The sequence below is a fragment of the Meles meles genome, chromosome 4, assembly GCF_922984935.1.
Source record: "Meles meles chromosome 4, mMelMel3.1 paternal haplotype, whole genome shotgun sequence".
Taxonomy (NCBI): Eukaryota; Metazoa; Chordata; class Mammalia; order Carnivora; family Mustelidae; genus Meles; species Meles meles.
In genome coordinates this window covers 93,685,054-93,704,214 of record NC_060069.1, presented here as the reverse complement: position 1 = coordinate 93,704,214, position 19,161 = coordinate 93,685,054, and the positions used below count along the sequence as shown (strand labels likewise).

General features: G+C 39.1%; 1 protein-coding gene across 2 annotated transcripts in view; it reads left to right on the top strand.

The window, feature by feature from the left end:
- The first annotated feature begins 11,405 nt into the window (after window positions 1–11,405).
- The window catches only part of PLS1 (plastin 1), a 110,769-nt gene continuing 103,013 nt past the window's right edge, over window positions 11,406–19,161 (top strand). The window contains exon 1 of one of the 2 annotated variants that reach the window (XM_046002107.1): window positions 11,406–11,542. The gene's annotated coding sequence lies outside the window, so the exon portion shown is untranslated. The remainder of the gene's footprint in view (window positions 11,543–19,161) is intronic. The other variant, XM_046002109.1, reaches the window with a different exon arrangement.

Here is a 19,161-nt window from a genome sequence, read left to right as displayed (position 1 = left end):
TAACAACTTAATTTTAATAGAATTTATATACTTTACACTTTTATTTCTTGTCCTCACATTTTAAGTTATTGTTATTACAATTTACATTTTTTAATATTGTGTAATTAAGAATAGATTATTGTATTTATGGTTATTTTTTCTAAGCCCATTTTTTTAACTTTTACAGTTGTGAATTATGTACCACCATTACCATATTGTAGAATCTAACAATGCTCTTATATTTACAATTACCAGTGAGATTTATGCTACTTTTTTGTGTTTTTATGATACTAATTAGCCTCCTTTTACTTCTACTCAAAGAACTTCCTTTAGCATTTCTTGGAAGGCACATCTGGTGGTAATGAATTTTTTCAGCTTTTATTTGTTTGGAGCGTCTTTATCCCTACTTCATTTCCAAAGGACAGCATTGCTAGTTAGATAATTCTTGGTTAACAGTTATTTTTTTCAACATTTTGAATATGTCATCCCATTCTCGTCCTGGCCTAAAAAGTTTCTACTGAGAAACCCACCATGATCTTATGGGGGGTTCCTTATATGTAACTACCCTTTTCTCTTGCTGCTTTTAAAATTCTTTCTTTGTCTTTGACTTTTGACAGTTTATTTATAATGTGTCTCATTGTTACCCTATTTAGGTTCAACATATTTGGAGTTATTTGGGCATCATGAATCTAGATGTCCATTTCTCTCCTCAGGTTCAGGAGGTTTTCTGCCAGTGTTGCTTTAAATATGCTTTTTGTCCCTTTCTCTTTCTCTTCTTCTTCTAGAAATCCCATAATGTGAATATTGTTTCTTTTCATTGCATCCGCATCCTCATAATTGCCGTAGTCTTTCTTTACTCTTTTTCTTTCTTTCTTTTCTTTTTTTTTTTTCCTTTTCACTCCTCTGACGGAGTGATTTCCAATGTCCTATCCTCCAGGACACTGATTCTTTCTTCTCGATGTTCAAGTCTATTTTTTTTTTTTTTTCAAGTCTATTTTTGAAACTATTAAATTTTTCAATTCATTTATTATATTTTTCAATTCCAGGATTTCTGTGGTTTTGTTTGTTTGTTTGTTTAATAGTTCCTATTTTTTGTCAAATTTCCGGTTTGGTCGTGCTTCATTTAGTTGTCTTTGTTTTCTTGTAGTTCATGGAACATCCTTAGGAGGATTAGTCTGAATTCTTTGTCTTACAGTTCATAAATGTCCATTTTTTTTTTAGAGTCAGTTATTGGACCTTCATTGATTTCCTTTGGTGGTATTGTACATACCTGATTTTTTTGTGATCTTTGATTCTTTATATTGGTATCTGTAAATGCGAGAAATGGGGCTTCCCTTCCAGACTCCACAGGTGTGCTTTGGCAGAGACGATTCTTTACCAGCTCAATTTGGGTTTCTGGGTGTGTCTGCTTGTAATGTGTTTGGGCAGGTGGGGCCTGCTATTATGGTTTAATTTGGGAGGAGGCAAATGTTTGAACTTGAGGATGAGGATGGGGGAGCATGTCACTGGCTGATGGCAGCTGGGTAGGATTGTAGGCTTGGCTCCCTACCCAAGTAAGATTGAAAGATGGACTCTGCTGGTGCCTGAATTCTCTAGTCAGTCTTACTACATGGTTGGGTATATTCAGTAGTAAGTGGGGCTATGAATTAGCTTCTCTGCCCTGGCAGGGTAGCAGGCCAGAGCCCAGGGCCTATGCACTTCATTGTTTGGGGGCCCTAATCAGACCTGACTATGCACTGATTTCAAGTGAGGAGGCCATTGGTTTTGCTCTGCAGAGGAGTATGTCACAGGTTGTGTTCTCTATTCAAATGCTACTGTATGTAGGGCTGTTAAATGGGCTATGCACCTTCCTCTGTACTCTGGTTAAGCTTCTTGATCAGACGGAAAGCTATAATCAGCAATGAGCAGTACTATGAATTAGATTTCCTGCCAGGTACAGCTGAAGAAGCTCTAAAACTGGTAAAGCTCTTTTTTGTCCAAGCTCAAGCCAACCTGTCCCCCAAGTTTTCTGGTTAATAGAGTCACTGGCTTTGCTCTGCAAACTGTCAGCTCTGTCTGCTTTTTCTCTGTTGAGTGCCACTGGGCCACACAGCTTTCAGCTGTTTTTACCAGCCTTTCTGGTCAGATGGGGCTGGAAGTCACTCTCCAAAGTGGGTGAGGCTGTGGCTCATCTCCTTTCTTGGACATAGGCAAAGTGGGCTCTAGGGCCAGCAAAACTCTTCATCTGAGGATCCATATCAGGCACATCTGTTCTTCACTGAGTTCGCTGGTCAGTGTGTGTCTCTGACCTGGTTTTGCAGATGAACAAAACCACTGGTAAGGATTACTACTTGGCACAAAGCAGGTATGAATTCTGTCTGCCAAGATCCATATGCTGGTTGTTGCAAGCCCTTCCTCCTCCATCACAGTCAGATTCCCATTAGCCAGGCCCCCCAGACTCCCCTGTAATTCCTGTGGTGTAAGATTGGAGTAGGGCCTCCTCAAAAGTGATCCACAATGTAGGGGAAGGCTGGTTATCCCTCTTGGGTTCTTTCTTCCCACTAGAGGAACTGAAAGTTCAGGAGAGGCCTCACCATGTCTTACTGAACTTTCCTGAGGGAGGGGCAATGCATTCAACATGTAACTGCGTCTCTTTTCTAACGCAGTCTATCTTGGTCTCTGGGTGCATGGGGGTGCTTCAACCTAACCATTGTGTTCTAGGATTCTCTCAGTGGTTACTTGTTCTTGAATAAGTGTTGGTTATTCTTCTTGTGAGGGGGGAGCAATGTCAGGAACAACTTGTGACATCACTCCCCAAATTTTCATTTTAAGTAATTTTTAAATTACTTATTTAATAATTCAAAATTTATTTTTATTTTTAGTAATTTTAAAAATGCTCCTAAGTGATGCTGATGTTATTTGGAATTGTTCTACATGATAGACAAAGCACCATTTTATTTTATTTTATTTATTTTTTATTAACATATAAGGTATTTTTTTAAGATTTTTTAAGATTTTTTTGATTTATTTGGCAGACAGAGTTCACAAGTAGGCAGAGAGGCAGGCAGAGAGAAAGAGAGGAGGAAGCAGGCTCCCTGCTGAGCAGATAGCCTGATGCGGGGCTCGATCCCAAGACCCTGAGACCAGTACCTGAGCTGAAGGCAGAGGCTTTAACCCACTGAGCCACTCAGGTACCTCTATTAACATATAATGTATTATTAGCCCCAGGGGTATAGGTCTGTGAATCGCCAGGTTTACACACTTCACAGCACTCACCATAGCACATACCTTCCCCAGTGTCCATAACCCAACCACCTTCTCCATCCCCTGGCAACCCTCAGTTTGTTTTGTGAGATTAAGAGGCTCTTACGGTTTGTCTCCCTCCCACTCCTATCTTGTTTCATTTTTTCCTTCCCTACCCCCCAAATCCCACACATTGCCTCTCAAATTTCTCATATGAGGGAGATCATATGATAATTGTCTTTCTCTGATTGACTTATTTCGCTCAGCATAATACCCTCTAGTTCCATCCACGTCGTTGCAGATGGCAAGATTTCATTTCTTTTGATGGCTGCATGATATTCCATTATATATATATATATATATATATGTGTATATATATATATATATACACCACATCTTCTTTATCCATTCGTCTGTGATGGACATCTAGGTTCTTTCCATAGTTTGGTTATTGTGGACATTGCTGCTACAGACATTCGGGTGCATGTGCCCCTTCGGATCACTACATTTGTTTCTTTAGAGTAAATACCCAGTAGTGTGATTGCTGGGTCATAGGGTAGCTCTATTTTCAACTTTTTGAGGAACTTCCATACTCTTCTCCAGAGTGGCTGCACCAGCTTGCATTCCCACCAGCAGTGTAGGAGGGTTCCCCTTTCTCTGCATCCTCACCAACATCTGTCATTTCCTGACTTGGCAATTTGAGCCATTCTGACAGGTGTGAAGTGGTATCTCAATGTGGTTTTGATTTGTATTTCCCTGATACCAAGTGATGTGGAGCAATTTTTCTTGTGTCTGTTGGCCATCTGGATGTCTTCTTTGCAGAAATGTCTGTTCATGCCCTCTGACCATTTCTTGATTGAATTATTTGTTCTTTGGGTGTTGAGTTTGATATGTTCTTTATAGATTTTGGACACTAGCCCTTTATCTGATATGTCGTTTGCAAATATCTTCTCCCATTCTGTCAGTTGTCTTTTGGTTTTGCTGACTGTTTCCTTTGCTGTGCAAAAGGTTTTGATCTTGTTGAAGTCTCAATAGTTCGTTTTTACCCTTGCTTCTCTTGCCTTTGGCGATGTTTCTAGGAAGTAGTTGCTGTGGCTGAGGTTCAAGAGGTTGCTGCCTGAGTTCTCCTCAAGGATTTTGATGGATTCCTGTCTTACATTGAAGTCTTTCATCCATTTGGAGTCTATTTTTGTGTGTGGTGTAAGGAAATGGTCCACTGTCATTTTTCTGCATGTGGCTGTCCAATTTCCCAACACCATTAGTTGAAGAGACTGTCTTTTTTCCATTGGACATTCTTTCCTGCTTTGTCAAAGATTAGTTGACCATAGAGTTGAGGGTCTGTTTCTGGGCTCTCTATTCTGTTCCGTTGATCTGTGTGTCTGTTTTTGTGCCAGTACCATACTGTCTTGATGATGACAGCTTTGTAAAAGAGCTTGAAGTCTGGAATTGTGATGCCACCAACTTTGGCTTTCTTTTTCAACATTCCTCTGGCTATTCAAGGTCTTTTCTGGTTCCATATAAATTTTAGGATTATTTGTTCCATTTCTTTGAAAAAAATTGATGGTATTTTTTAATATACATATTTATCCAACAGTCAGATATCACAGGCAGGCAGAGAGGCAGGCAGAGAGAGGGGGGGAAGCAGCCTCCCTGCTGAGCAGAGAGACTGATGTGGAACTTTATCCCAGGACCCTGAGATCATGACCTGAGCTGAAGGCAGAGGCTTAACCCACTGAGCCACCCAGGTGCCCCCCAAATTGATGGTATTTTGATAGGGATTGCATTAAACGTGTAGATTGCTTTAGGTGGCATAGACATTTTCACAATATTTGTTCTTCCAATCCATGAGCATGGTACATTTTTCCATTTCTTTGTGTTTTCCTCAATTTCTTTCATGAGTACTTTATAGTTTTCTGAGTACAGCTTCTTTGCCTCTTTGGTTAGGTTTATTCCTAGGTATCTCATGGTTTTGGGTGCAATTGTAAATGGGATTGACTCCTTAATTTCTCTTTCTTCTATCTTCTTGTTGGTGTATAAAAATGCACCTGATTTCTGTGCATTGATTTTATATCCTGACACTTTACTGAATTCCTGTACAAGTTCTAGTAGATTTGGAGTGGAGTCTTTTGGGTTTTCCACATAAAGTATCATATCATCTGCAAAGAGTGATAGTTTGACTTCTTCTTTGCTGATTTGGATGCTTTTAATTTCTTTTTGTTGTCTGATTGCTGAGGCTAGGACTTCTAGTACTATGTTGAATAGCAGTGACGATAATGGACATCCCTGCTGTGTTCCTGACCTTAGCAGAAAAGCTCTCAGTTTTTCTCCATTGAGAATGCTATTTGCTGTGAGTTTTTCACAGATGGCTTTGATGGTATTGAGGTATGTACCCTCTATTCCTACACTTTGAAGAGTTTTGATCAAGAAAGGATGCTGTACTTTGTCAAATGCTTTGTCGGCATCTATTGAGAGTATCATATGGTTCTTGTTCTTTCTTTATTTTATTATTGATTTATCTGCAGATATTGAACCAACTTTCAGAGCACCATTTTAAAAATCAAAATATGATTATGCCATTCCCCTGCTTTAAAAGTAATTTTGACAATATGTGTTGGATATTGTCAGACAGATTGATGGACAAAAGGGGCAAATGTCTATTGATTTTAACAGGGTGAAGTCTCAAATAACAGGTCAACATTCTGAAACTAAATAACTCAGAATAAATGATCCTGTCTAGCCTGTCTAGCCAAATTGCGTTAACACACTTGTCCTGTTTAGTAGAAACACTGACAACACTGAAAAAGATCCATTAGAAAAAACATCTAGTTCTCATAGAAGAACTCATAGTATTTGAGAAACTTAAATGTAAAGCTATTTGTCTTTCTTATCAGTGTGGCGGTTTCACATCTACTAAGGCTATATAATAGAACTAGGATGCCACTGTTTTTGGAGATGATTCAGAAGTAAGGATGTGGAATACTTTCTCATGTGTTCAGGGTATTTATTCCTCAGTAACAAATTATTATTATTTTGTTGTTAAGGTCCCAAGTATGACCTTAATATTATATCAGGTTTGTTTGAATTGTAGTATTTATTTGTATTTGCAATCATTACTTTGACTTTTCTCAATATACTTTTATTTTTTGCATGCGTCATTATCTTCCCACTGTCATTTTAATATGTTATGGACATTAATCATTTTATGATTTATATTTTCCCTTAGTCTGTCACTTGGCTTTTTTCATACAGAAACTTTAATTTTACTATATCAAATATATCTTCCTTTATATCTTCTGGGTTTTGAGTCTTGCTTAGGAAGGTTAACTTCATGGTTAAAAGTGTTTTTCTCTACTTTTTACTGAGATTCTTTTTACTTTTTACTAATTACTTTAATTCCTTAGTATTAATTTTCATTTACTTGCTGATCATTTATTTGCATTTTTATTTTTTTCATTCATTAACATATAATGTATTATTTGTTTCGGGGGACAGGTCCATGAATCATCAGTCTTTTTTTTTTTTAAGACTTTATTTATTTATTTGACAGACAGTGATCACAAGTAGAGAGGCAGGCAGAGAGAGAGGAAGGGAAGCAGGCTCCCTCTTGAGCAGAGAGCCCGAAGCGGGGCTCAATCCCAGGACCCTGAGATCATGACCTGAGCTGAAGGCAGAGGCTTTAACCCACTGAGCCACCCAGGCGCCCCGTGAATCATCACTCTTACACAGTTCACAGCATACAACTTGTTTCCTGGATGGATAGTACATTTGTCAGAACTGAAATTTCTTGCTAGTTTAAGAATAAAAAGGGTTATTAAGAGGTAAAGATAATATACAGAATCTTTTGGAGAAGCTTGAATCCTATCTTCACCATTTGTTCATGCTCTCTATTACTTAATATTCTGAATCTTGACTTTTGTCCTTGTGAGCATTAAATGTGATGGAGAACAAAAAGTTCTTGCAGCAGCTAGCACATAAAAAACATGAAATAGACATTAGATATCATGGTAAAAATGATGGTGGTGGTGAAATTCTGTTTTTTTTTCTCTTTTTAAAAATTTATATTCAATGAATTAACATATAATGTATTATTTGTTTCAGGGGTACAGGTATGTGATTCATCAGTCTTATATAATACCCAGTGCTCATTACCACACGTACTCTCCCCAATATCCATCTCCCAGTTGCCCCATCCTTCTACCCATTCTCCTCCAGCAACCCTCCATTTGTTTCCCAAGATTAAGTATCTTTTATGGTTTGTCTTCCTCTCTGGTTTTGTCTTGTTTCATTTTTTCCTCTCTTCCCTTTTTATCCTCTGCCTTGTTTCTTAAATTCCACTAGGGCGACTGGATGGCTCAGTCAGTTCACTGTCTTCCTTGACTCAAGTCATGATCTCAGTCATGAGCTTAATTCTCATCTTTAATTTCTCCTCTTTAATTCCTCTTTAATTTATTTGGGTCCTTTCTCTTTTCTTTTTGATAACTCTGGTCAGGTGTTTATCAATCTTATTAATTCTTTCAAAGAACCAGCTCCTAGTTTTGTTGATCTGTTCTACTATTCTTTTGGTTTCTATTTCACTGATTTCTGCTCTAATCTTTATTATTTCTCTTCTCATGCTGGGTTTAGGCTTTATTTGCTGTTCTTTCTTCAGCAAGAAACCATTTGTCCTTTAGGTGTAGGGTTAGGTTGTGTATTTGAGACTTTTCTTATTTCTTGAGAAAGGCTTGTATTGTTATATACTTCTCTCATAGGACTACCTTTGCTGCATCCCAAAGGTTTTGAATAGTTGTGTTTTCATCTTCATTTCTTTACATGAATTTTTAAAAAATTCTTCTTTAATTTCCTGGTTGACCCATTTATTCTTTAGTAGGATAGTCTTTAGCCTCCATGCATTTGAGTTATTTCCAACTTTGCTCTTGTGACTGAGTTCCAGTTTCAAAGCATTGTGGTTTGACAATATGCAGGGGATGATCCCAATCTTTTGGGACCTGAAATGTGACCCAGGTTGTGATCTATTCTGGAGAATGTTCCATGTGCAGTGGAGAAGAATGTGTGTTATGTTGCTTTGGGATGGAATATTCTGAATAAATCTGTGATGTCCATCTGGTCCAGTGTGTCATTCACAGCCCTTATTTCCTTGTTGATCTTCTGCTTCGATGGTCTGTCCATTGCAGTGAGTGGGGTGTTCCAGTCCCCTACTGTTATTGTATTATTATCCGTGTGTTTCTTTGATTTTGTTATTAATTGGCTTATTGAAATTTGCTCTTTATGATCTCCTTCTCAATATCAATAACCCTGGAAAATAAATTAATAATCCAGAGACTCCTTGGAAAATGTGAAATTAGCAAAGATTGTCTTTAAATAAAATGCACTTTTCAATTTAGTTTTTATCTGATTTCATTTAGTTTTATTATTTTGAGAAAGATAATTAGTATTTTGTCCTCAGTTTTCTCACCTATAAAATGAGGATTGCTTATGAAGGTTGTCATGGATAGTCAATGAGAAAACAATGTAAAATATTTAAATAATGGCTGGTACAAACTAGGAGCAGAATAATTCTTAGCTATATTGTTATTAATATTAATATATTACTAATATTTTATATAAACTGTAGAAGACTCAGAAAATTATCCCTATTTCAATTTATGTTGGTGATTTTATTAGTTGAAGCACATGATTAGACATAAATTCATGTGATAAATAAATATTAAAAATCAGGAGTATTATGGAAAAACTGGAACATAAGGGATTATAACTAAGATGTACATTTTTGCTGACCAGAATACTTGTGCCCACCAAATATAGCATCTTCTCTGTGTGAATTCTTCCTACCTGATGCCATTACTTCTGTTGCTTTCAAACTATTGATCTTTTAATTATCAGTGGAACTCTTTAATAATAAAATCTCAGAGAATACTCCAATGTGGAAGTAGTGTGTTCTTGGCACTGGGGTCCTTGACCCAGAGTCCTGCTTATTTATCATCTCCATGACACCCCAGGCTCCTGGAAACATAGTTTGAAAACTTTATTTCTTATGTTAGAGATAAAATCAGTTCATCAGATAATGATTTTCTTTATAATTATTATGCCCTGGTTGTGTATTTCTTCTTTATTTTTTAAGATCTACTTGATTTTATTTTTATTTCAGAGAGAGAGAGAGAGCATGAGCTGGAGGGGTAGGGGGAGAGGCCGATGTGACGCTTGATCTCATGGCCCTGAGATGACACCCCGAGCTGAAACCAAGAGTCTGATGCTTAACCAGCTGTACCAGCCAGGTACCCTTGGCTGTGCATTTATAATGATGTGCTTTATTTTCTGTTTTTTAATTGGAGTTACTTTTGGGAAATACTTTATTCAGCAATAGCTTTACAAATGACATCTTGGGGTTGTTTATTTTTAGAGATGAGTTGTTTCAGACATTTTATGTTATTATTTTTTGCTTTTCTACAGAGGGTGACTTCTTTCTTTTTTTCTCTTCCTTTTTCCCTTTTTCTTTCTTTCTTTCTTTTTTTTTTTTTTTGTCTTCCTTTCAAATCAGATTACACCATATCTAGGGTCTATGCTTCCTCATGAATTTATCTTAATCAATATTCCCACCAAATAAAGAGGTCATAGGAATATTTGATTAATTTCTTTCTTATTTTTATTAGGAAATAATTTATGTAAAATGAATTCCATAAGTTTAAAGTGTGTAGTTTAGTTTTGACAGCTATATGTTCCTGTGAAATCTCTACTACAATCAAGATAAGATTCCCATCATTTCCAAAAGATTTTTACTGCCCCTTTGCAGCTCATCCCTCCCTCCACCCCTGACTCCAGGTGATCTTTCATTTGCTTTTTGTCACTATAGGTTACTTTGGACTTCTTATATAAATGGAATCATACATTTGTCTCTGGTTTCTTCCACTCAGCATAATAATGATTTTAGATTTATCTATGTTGAAGCCTGTATGAATAATTCCTTCCTTTTGTTACTGAGTATTATTCCACTGCATAGATGTACCACATTTTGTTTATTCAGTCATCTGTTGATGAACATTTGGGTTTCTTTTGGGTTGAGGCTTATTGTGAAAAAAAAAAAAAAAAAAAAAAAAAAAAGCTTCTATGAACATTGGTGTTAAAGTATTTGTGTAAATGTATGTTTTAATTTCTCTTGGGTAATACCTATGAATGGAATGACTAGGTTATACAGCAGAGGTGTGTTTGATTTTTTAAGAAATATTTTGTGAGAATTTATGTAGTCCTTATCTTGGCTTAGATAAGGATACTAAATTCACTGATTTCTCTAGTTAGAAAGCAGGTAGAAATCCTTATTGGTTTACTTACTTCTATATTTAGTTGCTTATTATTTCCTTTGGGTTCCTAAAATAATTTCAACATCTTCTTCATCTCTCTGGTCCCCCTGATACCCAGTATTGCCCTAGACACTAAGAGGGCACACAAGACTTTGAGTTAATGAGGCAGCAAAATAGAAACCCCTCTTGTTGCCTGGAGAGAGTTGAAGGGACCACAGCTATAGATTATGCTACAGACAAAGTATGTCCAAACTCTTTAGGCTGCATTCCATTTACTTGACTCACATGCTAGATGAAATGTCCCACCTTTGTTTGAGTATGAGCTGTATGTATGTATGTATGTATTTTTAAAGCAGGTGTGGTTAAAGCAGGTGTGGCCATTAAATGAAGAGGAAATGTTATGTGAAATCCTAGAAAGGGAGTGGGGTGTGAGAAAACGTTCCTGTTTTAATACCAAATATCTTTTTCTAGACCAAGGGTTCGCAATGTGTGGTACCAGAACTAGTAGCATCAGTTTCCCTTAAGAAAGTTTTAGAAATGTAAATCTTCGGGCCTCACTGTGGACAAACTTAATCTGAAACAATTGTTGCAGGATCTGTGTTTTAACAAGCCCTCCAGGTCATTCTAATCTATGCTCAAATTTTAGGACCACTCAACTAAGCTCATTCCAATTGTGTAGATGGTTAACTTTAGGTTTGGTGGAGTACGTACTGAGTAACTGAGGGTAATAGGGATAACGTAGCCGCAGCGCCCATCCACCTCTCCCAGCATCTGCAACTTGTCTTCCACTCTAGGGAGGAACTCAGGCTCCGGGGCTCGGGTCCTCTCCCCTAGGAGCCGCAGCTAAAACCTGGCAAATGGATTCAGGGTTTGCTGGCCTGGGTGCCGGCTGGGCATGCGTAGTGACGCGAGCGCAGCAGCTCGGCGGCCGCGGAGAGGTATCCGCAGAGTAGAGCTGGGAGTGTTTGGGACCCGAACGGGAGCTGCGGGCTCGACGGCTGCGGCAGGTACGCGTCGCGGCGGTGGAGTTTGAGAGGAAGGCTGGAACGGTACGTAGAAAACAAAGGTTTACTTCTTCGCTGGCGCACAGCGGCTCGAGGGGACTCTTTCCGATTTCCCTCGTTCGAGAGGCGTCCCCCCGCGCCCGGCAGTGCAGTGCGGCGTCCTCAGACCTCTGGGTGCGCACCTGCCTAGTCCCAGCAGCATGCAGTTCGGGCAGGTGTTAAATCATGTATTTATGCTGCTTACACAGTAAGCCTGTGAACTGAATTATGACTCCCTGCTTGAAGTTAGGCATTTTGTTAACTTTTCTATATCCCCCTGTCGCTTTTAAACTTTGGGTGGCTGCTGCGGAGGCTTTCTGATCCAGCCTGTTTCACTCGAATTCTGTTGAGTGATTTTATTTGCTTTTGGTCTTTTGGTGCATAGGATCAATAGGGCTGAAGTGAAATCGCTTTCGTGGTTTCTGGTTTTGCTGCCTTCCTGGAGCTGGAGGCCTCTGGATGCGGCGTAAAAAATGTCAACTTTCAGCGAATTTCAGTGCTAAACACTACGTGTTTCAGCAGCACTTTAAAGTAGAAACTTTTTTAAAATGTAAGATTCCCCACCCCTGCCCCTTACTTTTCTACATTACGGTTATTTCAGGTTTAATTTGGTGCTATTAAAAGAAAGCGTTCTTTTAGATGAGCAACAAGAGTTCTCACTTTTTTGTCCTTTATTTACCCTGTCACATCTTACGGCCCAGATATTTTACCCTGGGGCTGCGTTACTGGATACACTTGTGGGAGGCTACAGCTGCGTTGCACAAATTTCTTGGATAACTTGTGAGTCATAAAATTTTAGATCAGGGGGCACACACTGAACATTATTTAGGTAAAGTGTTAAATTTATGATGTGGGAGGCATATATATAGAATTAATGAGTTTAGGAGAAAGAAATTTTTAGTTCAGGAAGAGAAACCTAAATGAAGAAGGAATACAGAAATCTGCGTTTCCCTCCAGCCTCTCCCCTTCCCATGATGAATGTTTTAATGGCAGAAATAATATACAGTTGGTTTAGTTTTGGACTGTTAGAGACCTTCGAGGTCAGCCAGTTCAGCTGCTTCAGTTTACAAATGAGAAAACCAAGATCAATGAGGTTAAATGACTTGCTGTGGCTGCTGGAGCCCCTCCTTGGCAAAGCTGGGCCTAGGGCCCAGTTTTTCTGATTTTAGGGCTCTTTTTACCATCCCCCTGATAATACTCTCTTCACAGTTTGGGTAGATTTTTAAATGTTACTTTTTTCTTCTGCCTTCTTTTACTGTCTGGTTTAATCTGAAAATTAGTCATTCCTGTTACTAAGCTTAATCGTACCCTATAAAAACCTTTCAAAAAGTGCCCTCTCACTCAAGCCTCACCTACAAATTTGCTGATTTTGAAACCTCCCTCCTTTCTTGCCTCAGTCACCTTGGCCTTTGGCTTAGAATGCCTTTTTGCCTCCTTCCCTGAAGTCCTGCCCACACTGTGAGGTGTAACTCAGGTGTGATCTCTTCTTGAAGACTTCCTTGATTACTGCAGCCAGAAAGTAGCTCTCCCTCTTCCAAACCCTATAGCATGTATTACTGTTGTCTGTGCTGCTGGTGTCTGCATCATCTTTAGTATCCCTGATTATTATATTTTAGCACGTGTCAACTTCCTGATTAGTTTGTAAGCTCTTAGAACTTAAAACCTATGACTTAGACATCCCATCAAGCACCAAGCACTAAGTATGTTCTCAGCCACTGTTCGCGGGAGGTGAAGTGTGGCTCATTTTGTAAAGGGATTTTTAAAAACGATTTTTTTTTTTTTACTTATTTTGAGATAGAGAGCGGGGTGAGGGAGACGATCTGAAGCCGATTCTGCATTGAGCTCAGAGTGTGATGCAGGGCTGGATCTCATGACCCCGAGATCATGACCTGAGCTGAAACCAAGAGTCGGATGCTTAACCAACTGAGCCACACAGGGGCCCCTTGTACAGGGATTTGATGTGGATACTGTGTAATACGAGGAACCACCTTAGAGGAATAGCAAGACAGTGGCCAAGTCAAACCAGCCTAATGGGGTGATTCTCATATTTTGATAAGAGCTCATGGATCAGTTTGGAGAGTGCTGGTGAAGGGGTAAAATCATAACAGAGCGGAGAGTTGCCCAAGCCTGCATTTAAGCATGTGACGCTTAAGAGCTTAGTGGAAAGCACAGATTTAAGAAATGATGTAAAGGAAAAGTAAAAAGCTTTTGGTAAAAGACTAGATGCAGAGAAGAAAAGACATACTGAAAATCAGTTTCAGGCTTGGTGTGTTGATAACGGGCTTATAATGTTTTTACCTTATAAGTACCTCTGATTGTTACATTATCTTTAAACGTTTATTACAGTTGTTGTATTCTAGATGACAAGATTTTGGGGGGATGATCTTTAACCCCTCACAATGCTAGGCATGTAGTTTTGCAGTATTAGATGCTCAATAGTTGTTGCATGAATAAATAAGTGTTTTTTTGGCATGGGGAAGGTGGGCATTTAGGATCTTAGAGCTATCAGGTAGTGCCATATCCAGACCATCCCTTCATTATAAGAAGAGAAAGTGAGTTACACTTAACTAAGCTAGTTAGTGTGAACAGAGGCTCTGGCTACACCATCTCCTCACTACTAGCTCATTTCATTATCTCTAACTTTTTGAGTTTTTTTTGCCTCAAGATTAATTTGAATTGGCAACAGGGCACTCCAGTTAGAGATGTTCTGTAGATCGAAAACCCTCAGAGGCCAATCTAAAGGGGGAAACTTGGTGGCCAATGGGAGGATGTCTGTGTTATTGGAAGTGATGAGACCCAAGGGATGACTGGTCATTTCCAGGTTGAGTATAGAGTGAGGAAGGTGAGGCTGCAGTCCTGGGAGTCTGCATGATGGAGTTGAGGAGGAGTCTGGAAAGGACGTGGTAGCCTAGCTTCTCTGGAACAGAAGACATAAACATAGGGGCCCAAAGTCCTTGGACTGCAAGTGTATTTGGGAGATATATTTTACTCTACCGGGAGGTGAAGAGCAATGGCTGTAGGGGTAAGGTTGAAAGAGAATTGTGATCAGACTCTCTATTTGGAAAAATAAGACAGAAGACAGTGTTTCTGAACCCAAAATAAGGTCAAGAGGTGGTTTGAGATATTTGTTTACTTGGAACAGATGTTGAAGATACCATTTTGCAAATCAAAACACAACCTTTTCATTGGGCTGCACACAGCATTGATGGAGCTGTTGACAGTGCATCTTTTACACTAACATTCACAGTGTAGTTGACCACCAGCTTCAACTGGTAGTGATGCTTATTCTTGTAAAGGAGTCAAGGAGAGAGAGTGGTCGAGAGGAGAGATAGAGCTTGAGAGATGGTTTGCCAGAGGGAGGGGAAGGGTTGGCCAGGTATAGAGGGATTACCTTTTTTTTTTTTTAATCATGATATAGTGAAAATTGGTTGGACAACCAAATGCAAAGTCAGGTAGTATGTTGAAGTTAATGTCTCATACACTTAAAAAAATGCCCCGAACATTGCATTCTAGAATTATATACCCTAGCACTATTATAAAATGACTGTATTCTGAATCTTTCTCAAAATAATAATGGTAATATTAGTAACTAGTATTACAGAATATTTTCCATGCACCAGACACTGTTCTAAACACTTTATAAGTAATATGTCATTAAGTCTTTACTCCTGCTTTGCAGATGAAAAAACTGAGACTTAGGTAAATTTACATTTCTGAGGTCATACAATTGACAAATGTTGAGGTGAGTTTTGATCCCAGGCCTGCCTGTCTTCGGGCATGGAGAGCTCAAATAACTTAATTAAATATCTTAATAAAATGCAGAGCTTTATCTGTGGTAACTCTAATAGATGCTTAGAATGATGACGGATTTTAGCTGTGGTGAAACTCTCAATATTCTGACCCAGACTTTAATCTGAAAACAAAACAACAGTGGTGAATCTTCTCAGTTTTTGTTTTTATTTGAAAAATTATTCCACCTAGTCTTTATTTCTTTTTTTTACCTTCAAGGCATTATAAGGCGATCAGCAACTCTTTCTCTGGATACATCGTAAAGCTATTTCTGTTCTGCTCCTATCCTCTTTCAGGGGGTAGAGCAGTGGTAATGGAGGTGAGTTGGTGTAGTGATCCAGGAGATGCCTCTGAGTTGGGGTGTGTGAGATTTACTTTGTGTATGAGTTGAAGGACTCTCGGGCGATCATGTTTGTCATGATTTTTTTCCCCTGGGATGGCAGGATTTACTGCTGGAAGCTCTTGGAATATCTGTGGATTTTGACCCTTATCCTGACCTCAGGTCTTTGAATTGTGGTCAAAACCCCCAGGGAGAATCCAGACGTGAATTCATTCTTCTGGGATCCTCAAGATCAGTGAGTTCTGAAGTCAGTGTGGACTTGTTGCAGTTGGAGGTGGGTGTAGAGACCTCAGGGAAGGCCCCAGGTCAGAAACAAATAATTTAGAGTGAGGACTGGCAGTCCCCAGATTTGGCCAGTGAGTTGCCCTTGAGAAAGTGCCTCCTCTCAACCTCCTTGATGAACTTTATTACTCCCTCATGCGTGTCTGGAAATGGAATCCTGCTGAGAGCATTCTTCTCCTCCCTGTGCTGAGTCCTGTTTCCGTTGCTTGCTTCTGCTTCAACTTTTCCTGGTTCTGTGCTTTCCCAGGGCATGTGCACTGGATAGGAAAGGAAAGGCCACTAGCTTCTGGCCTCCGCCCATTTCAATTCTTCTCAGCATCCAAGAACTCATCATTACCACCCAGCTCTTTCCCTGAACAAAGATCCAAATCCACGTTTTCTTCTGATGATGATGAAAATCAGGGACCAAGAGAAAGCGGCCTTTGTACTGCAGGCAGGTTTATAGGTTATAAAATGGCTGTACAAGTTTGCTGGAAATTTTGCTGACCTAAAAGATCATGAGACGTGAGGCTGTATCAGCTTTGATTGTCTTCTTTTCCATGTTCCTGTGTCTCAAAGTACTTACTGGCTGTTTTTGGTGAGAAGTATGTAACATGTCTTCTGTAAAAGCAAGTTGCCTTGGGGCGCCTGGGTGGCTCAGTGGGTTAAGCCGCTGCCTTCAGCTCAGGTCATGATCTCGGGGTCCTGGGATCGAGTCCCACATCGGGCTCTCTGCTCAGCGGAGAGCCTGCTTCCCTTCCTCTCTCTCTGCCTGCCTCTCTTGTGATTTCTCTCTGTCAAATAAATAAATCTTTAGAAAAAAAAAAAAACAAGTTGCCTTTTAGTAACACTGTGGGCACAGAAAGGGTGTGTGTTAGAGTGATGACTGCAGAGTTTCTTATTTCAAACTCTTGTTTTATCAGAAAGTTTTTTTTAAAGATTTTACTTATTAGAGAGAGTGTGAGCGCCTATGCACAAGTTGTAGGGGAAGGGAGAGGGACAAGCAGACTCTGTGAGCATCGAGCCCAACGTGGGCCTCCATATCAGGACTCTGAGATCATGACCTGAGCTGAAACCAAGAGTCAGACGCCTAACCGACTGAGCCACCCAGGTGCTCCTTATCAGAGAGTATTTTATTTTTTTAGGAGAGTTTCAGGTTATTTGCTCACAAAGTCCAGTGTGAGGGGACTTAGACTTTATAAGAAACTTCTAAGAAATTCAGAACTATAAAGCTACGAGAATATTTGGGTGATAACGCTCTTCACATAGACATGCTTCCTTCAAAAAATTCAAGCCAACCACAGAGGAGATATGAGAAACTGTCTTTTCCAATAGTAAGGTGGATGGATGTCTTTGTAAGGTGAAAGGTTTATGGGGGACCTCCTTCGTGATAAAAAGCAAAAGGTTTTTGGGGGAATGGTTGGCATTTACCCTATTTATTTTATTATTGAAAAACTCAAATTGTTTAAAGAGCTAGGAAATAAAGCATTTTTTTAAACTTAAGAAATGATGAAATCTCCTTCAATTTGTTGGAAAACCAAGAAACGAGATTGTAGTCGTGCTGTCAAAATAGAATTTGGATTGAATTTGGAATTGAAACATTGGTAAATGTGTGGAAGAGGATCAGTCATGGTAATTAAGCCTTGGACCAAGGTCATCTTGTCTAAACCTTCTTCCCTACAATGAATGCTCATGTAGGGCCCTCTGCACTCTATGAATTAAAGAGTAAACCTATCCCACAGATCACAGTTGTAAAATCCAAAGTGATGCATGACAGTCTGTGACCTAAAACTGATGTCGATCAAACAGTTTGAGTGCCTTAGATAGAAAGTACTGGCTGAATTCACACATTGTTTCCATAGCTGGTGCTCAGAACCTAGATTAAATTGTTGAAATAAAAGAAAAACAGGTTCAGAACCAACTCACTTACAGTGAATGATCAAAGACACAAGGAAACTTTTTGTTTCATTTCACTTTGTCATCTTAAATGCCATTCTTTGTAGCTATATTTGGTTTTCTTTTTTTGTCCTTGATGATATATACTCAAAGTGTACTTACTGTTTATAGATAAAAATCAATGCAAAGTAGAATTTTGAGGCTTGATAAATGAGTCTCTGCTTAGGTTTTAATGCTATTTATCAATATTTGGTGGGAATACAGTACCAAGTTAGTACATAATTGAACTTTTAGCTCAATATCAAGTTAGTATTTATAACCTTTGGGAATAAACCCAAATTTCTCAGACTCCTGAATTCTTTCATCCAAAGGCTTTCTCAGCATTTTGTCCTGATGAAGCTTCCTTTTTCCTTCCTCTCTCCTCAGCTTTAGGTTCACTGGGACACTCTTTTGGTTCAGATGATGTTTTCAAGAGTGGCCCAGTTCTGGCAGAGCTTAAGTGTTATCAGGTCAGTGTTAACGGCTGGCACTATATTCACGGTACCAGCTGTGAAACACAGCTCACATAAATTCAATGATGCTTTTTAGCAAAGTTGTCATGCAAGTGAATTAATTTTGGAAAAACAACAATAATAGCTATTTGCTATATCCCTTTTCTTATCCTCATATAGCCCAAGTTAAACTCAAGATCAATGGAAAAAGGTAACTTGAGAATCTCTGACTGAGTAGTGATCAATCAACATAAGCTGGGTAATTTAAAATTTAGATATCTGAAATCCATTGGCCTATGATCAGGGGCATGGATGGGAGGTCAAAGTCTGACCCCATGAGAAGGGAGTCCTTTTCTGCAGCTGCATGTTTAATGATCAAACAAGACAGTGAATGTGAAAGCAATTTGGAAACTATAAGGTAAGGAGTAAGGTATTTATTGATAGTTATAATAATTTTCTGACCTTGCTGCCTTCCACTGATAAATAGCCAAGACTTTGAGAATGACTTGCCTGCTTGAGGTTACCTAGTTGGAAGGACAGGGATGGAACGCACATCTGCATCTTCACAGCATTTGACAAACGGTCAGGGCTCAGCATTGGGACCATTGTCATAGCCAAGACAGATACAGGATCCCTGTCCTCTTGGATCTTCAGTCTAGCTCCAAATCTGTGCTCATTCAGTCAATCCATATTCTTTGACTGATCAGAGGGAATAATTTCAAATTTATATTTGGTTTTTAGAAGATCCTAAGTATGTTTGTAGCTAAGTCTTGACTATGGAGCTCTTTAAGGGTTTTCTCTGTTGCCAGAGGTGCCTTCAACAACTGCCCCCTAAACTTCAGATCCCT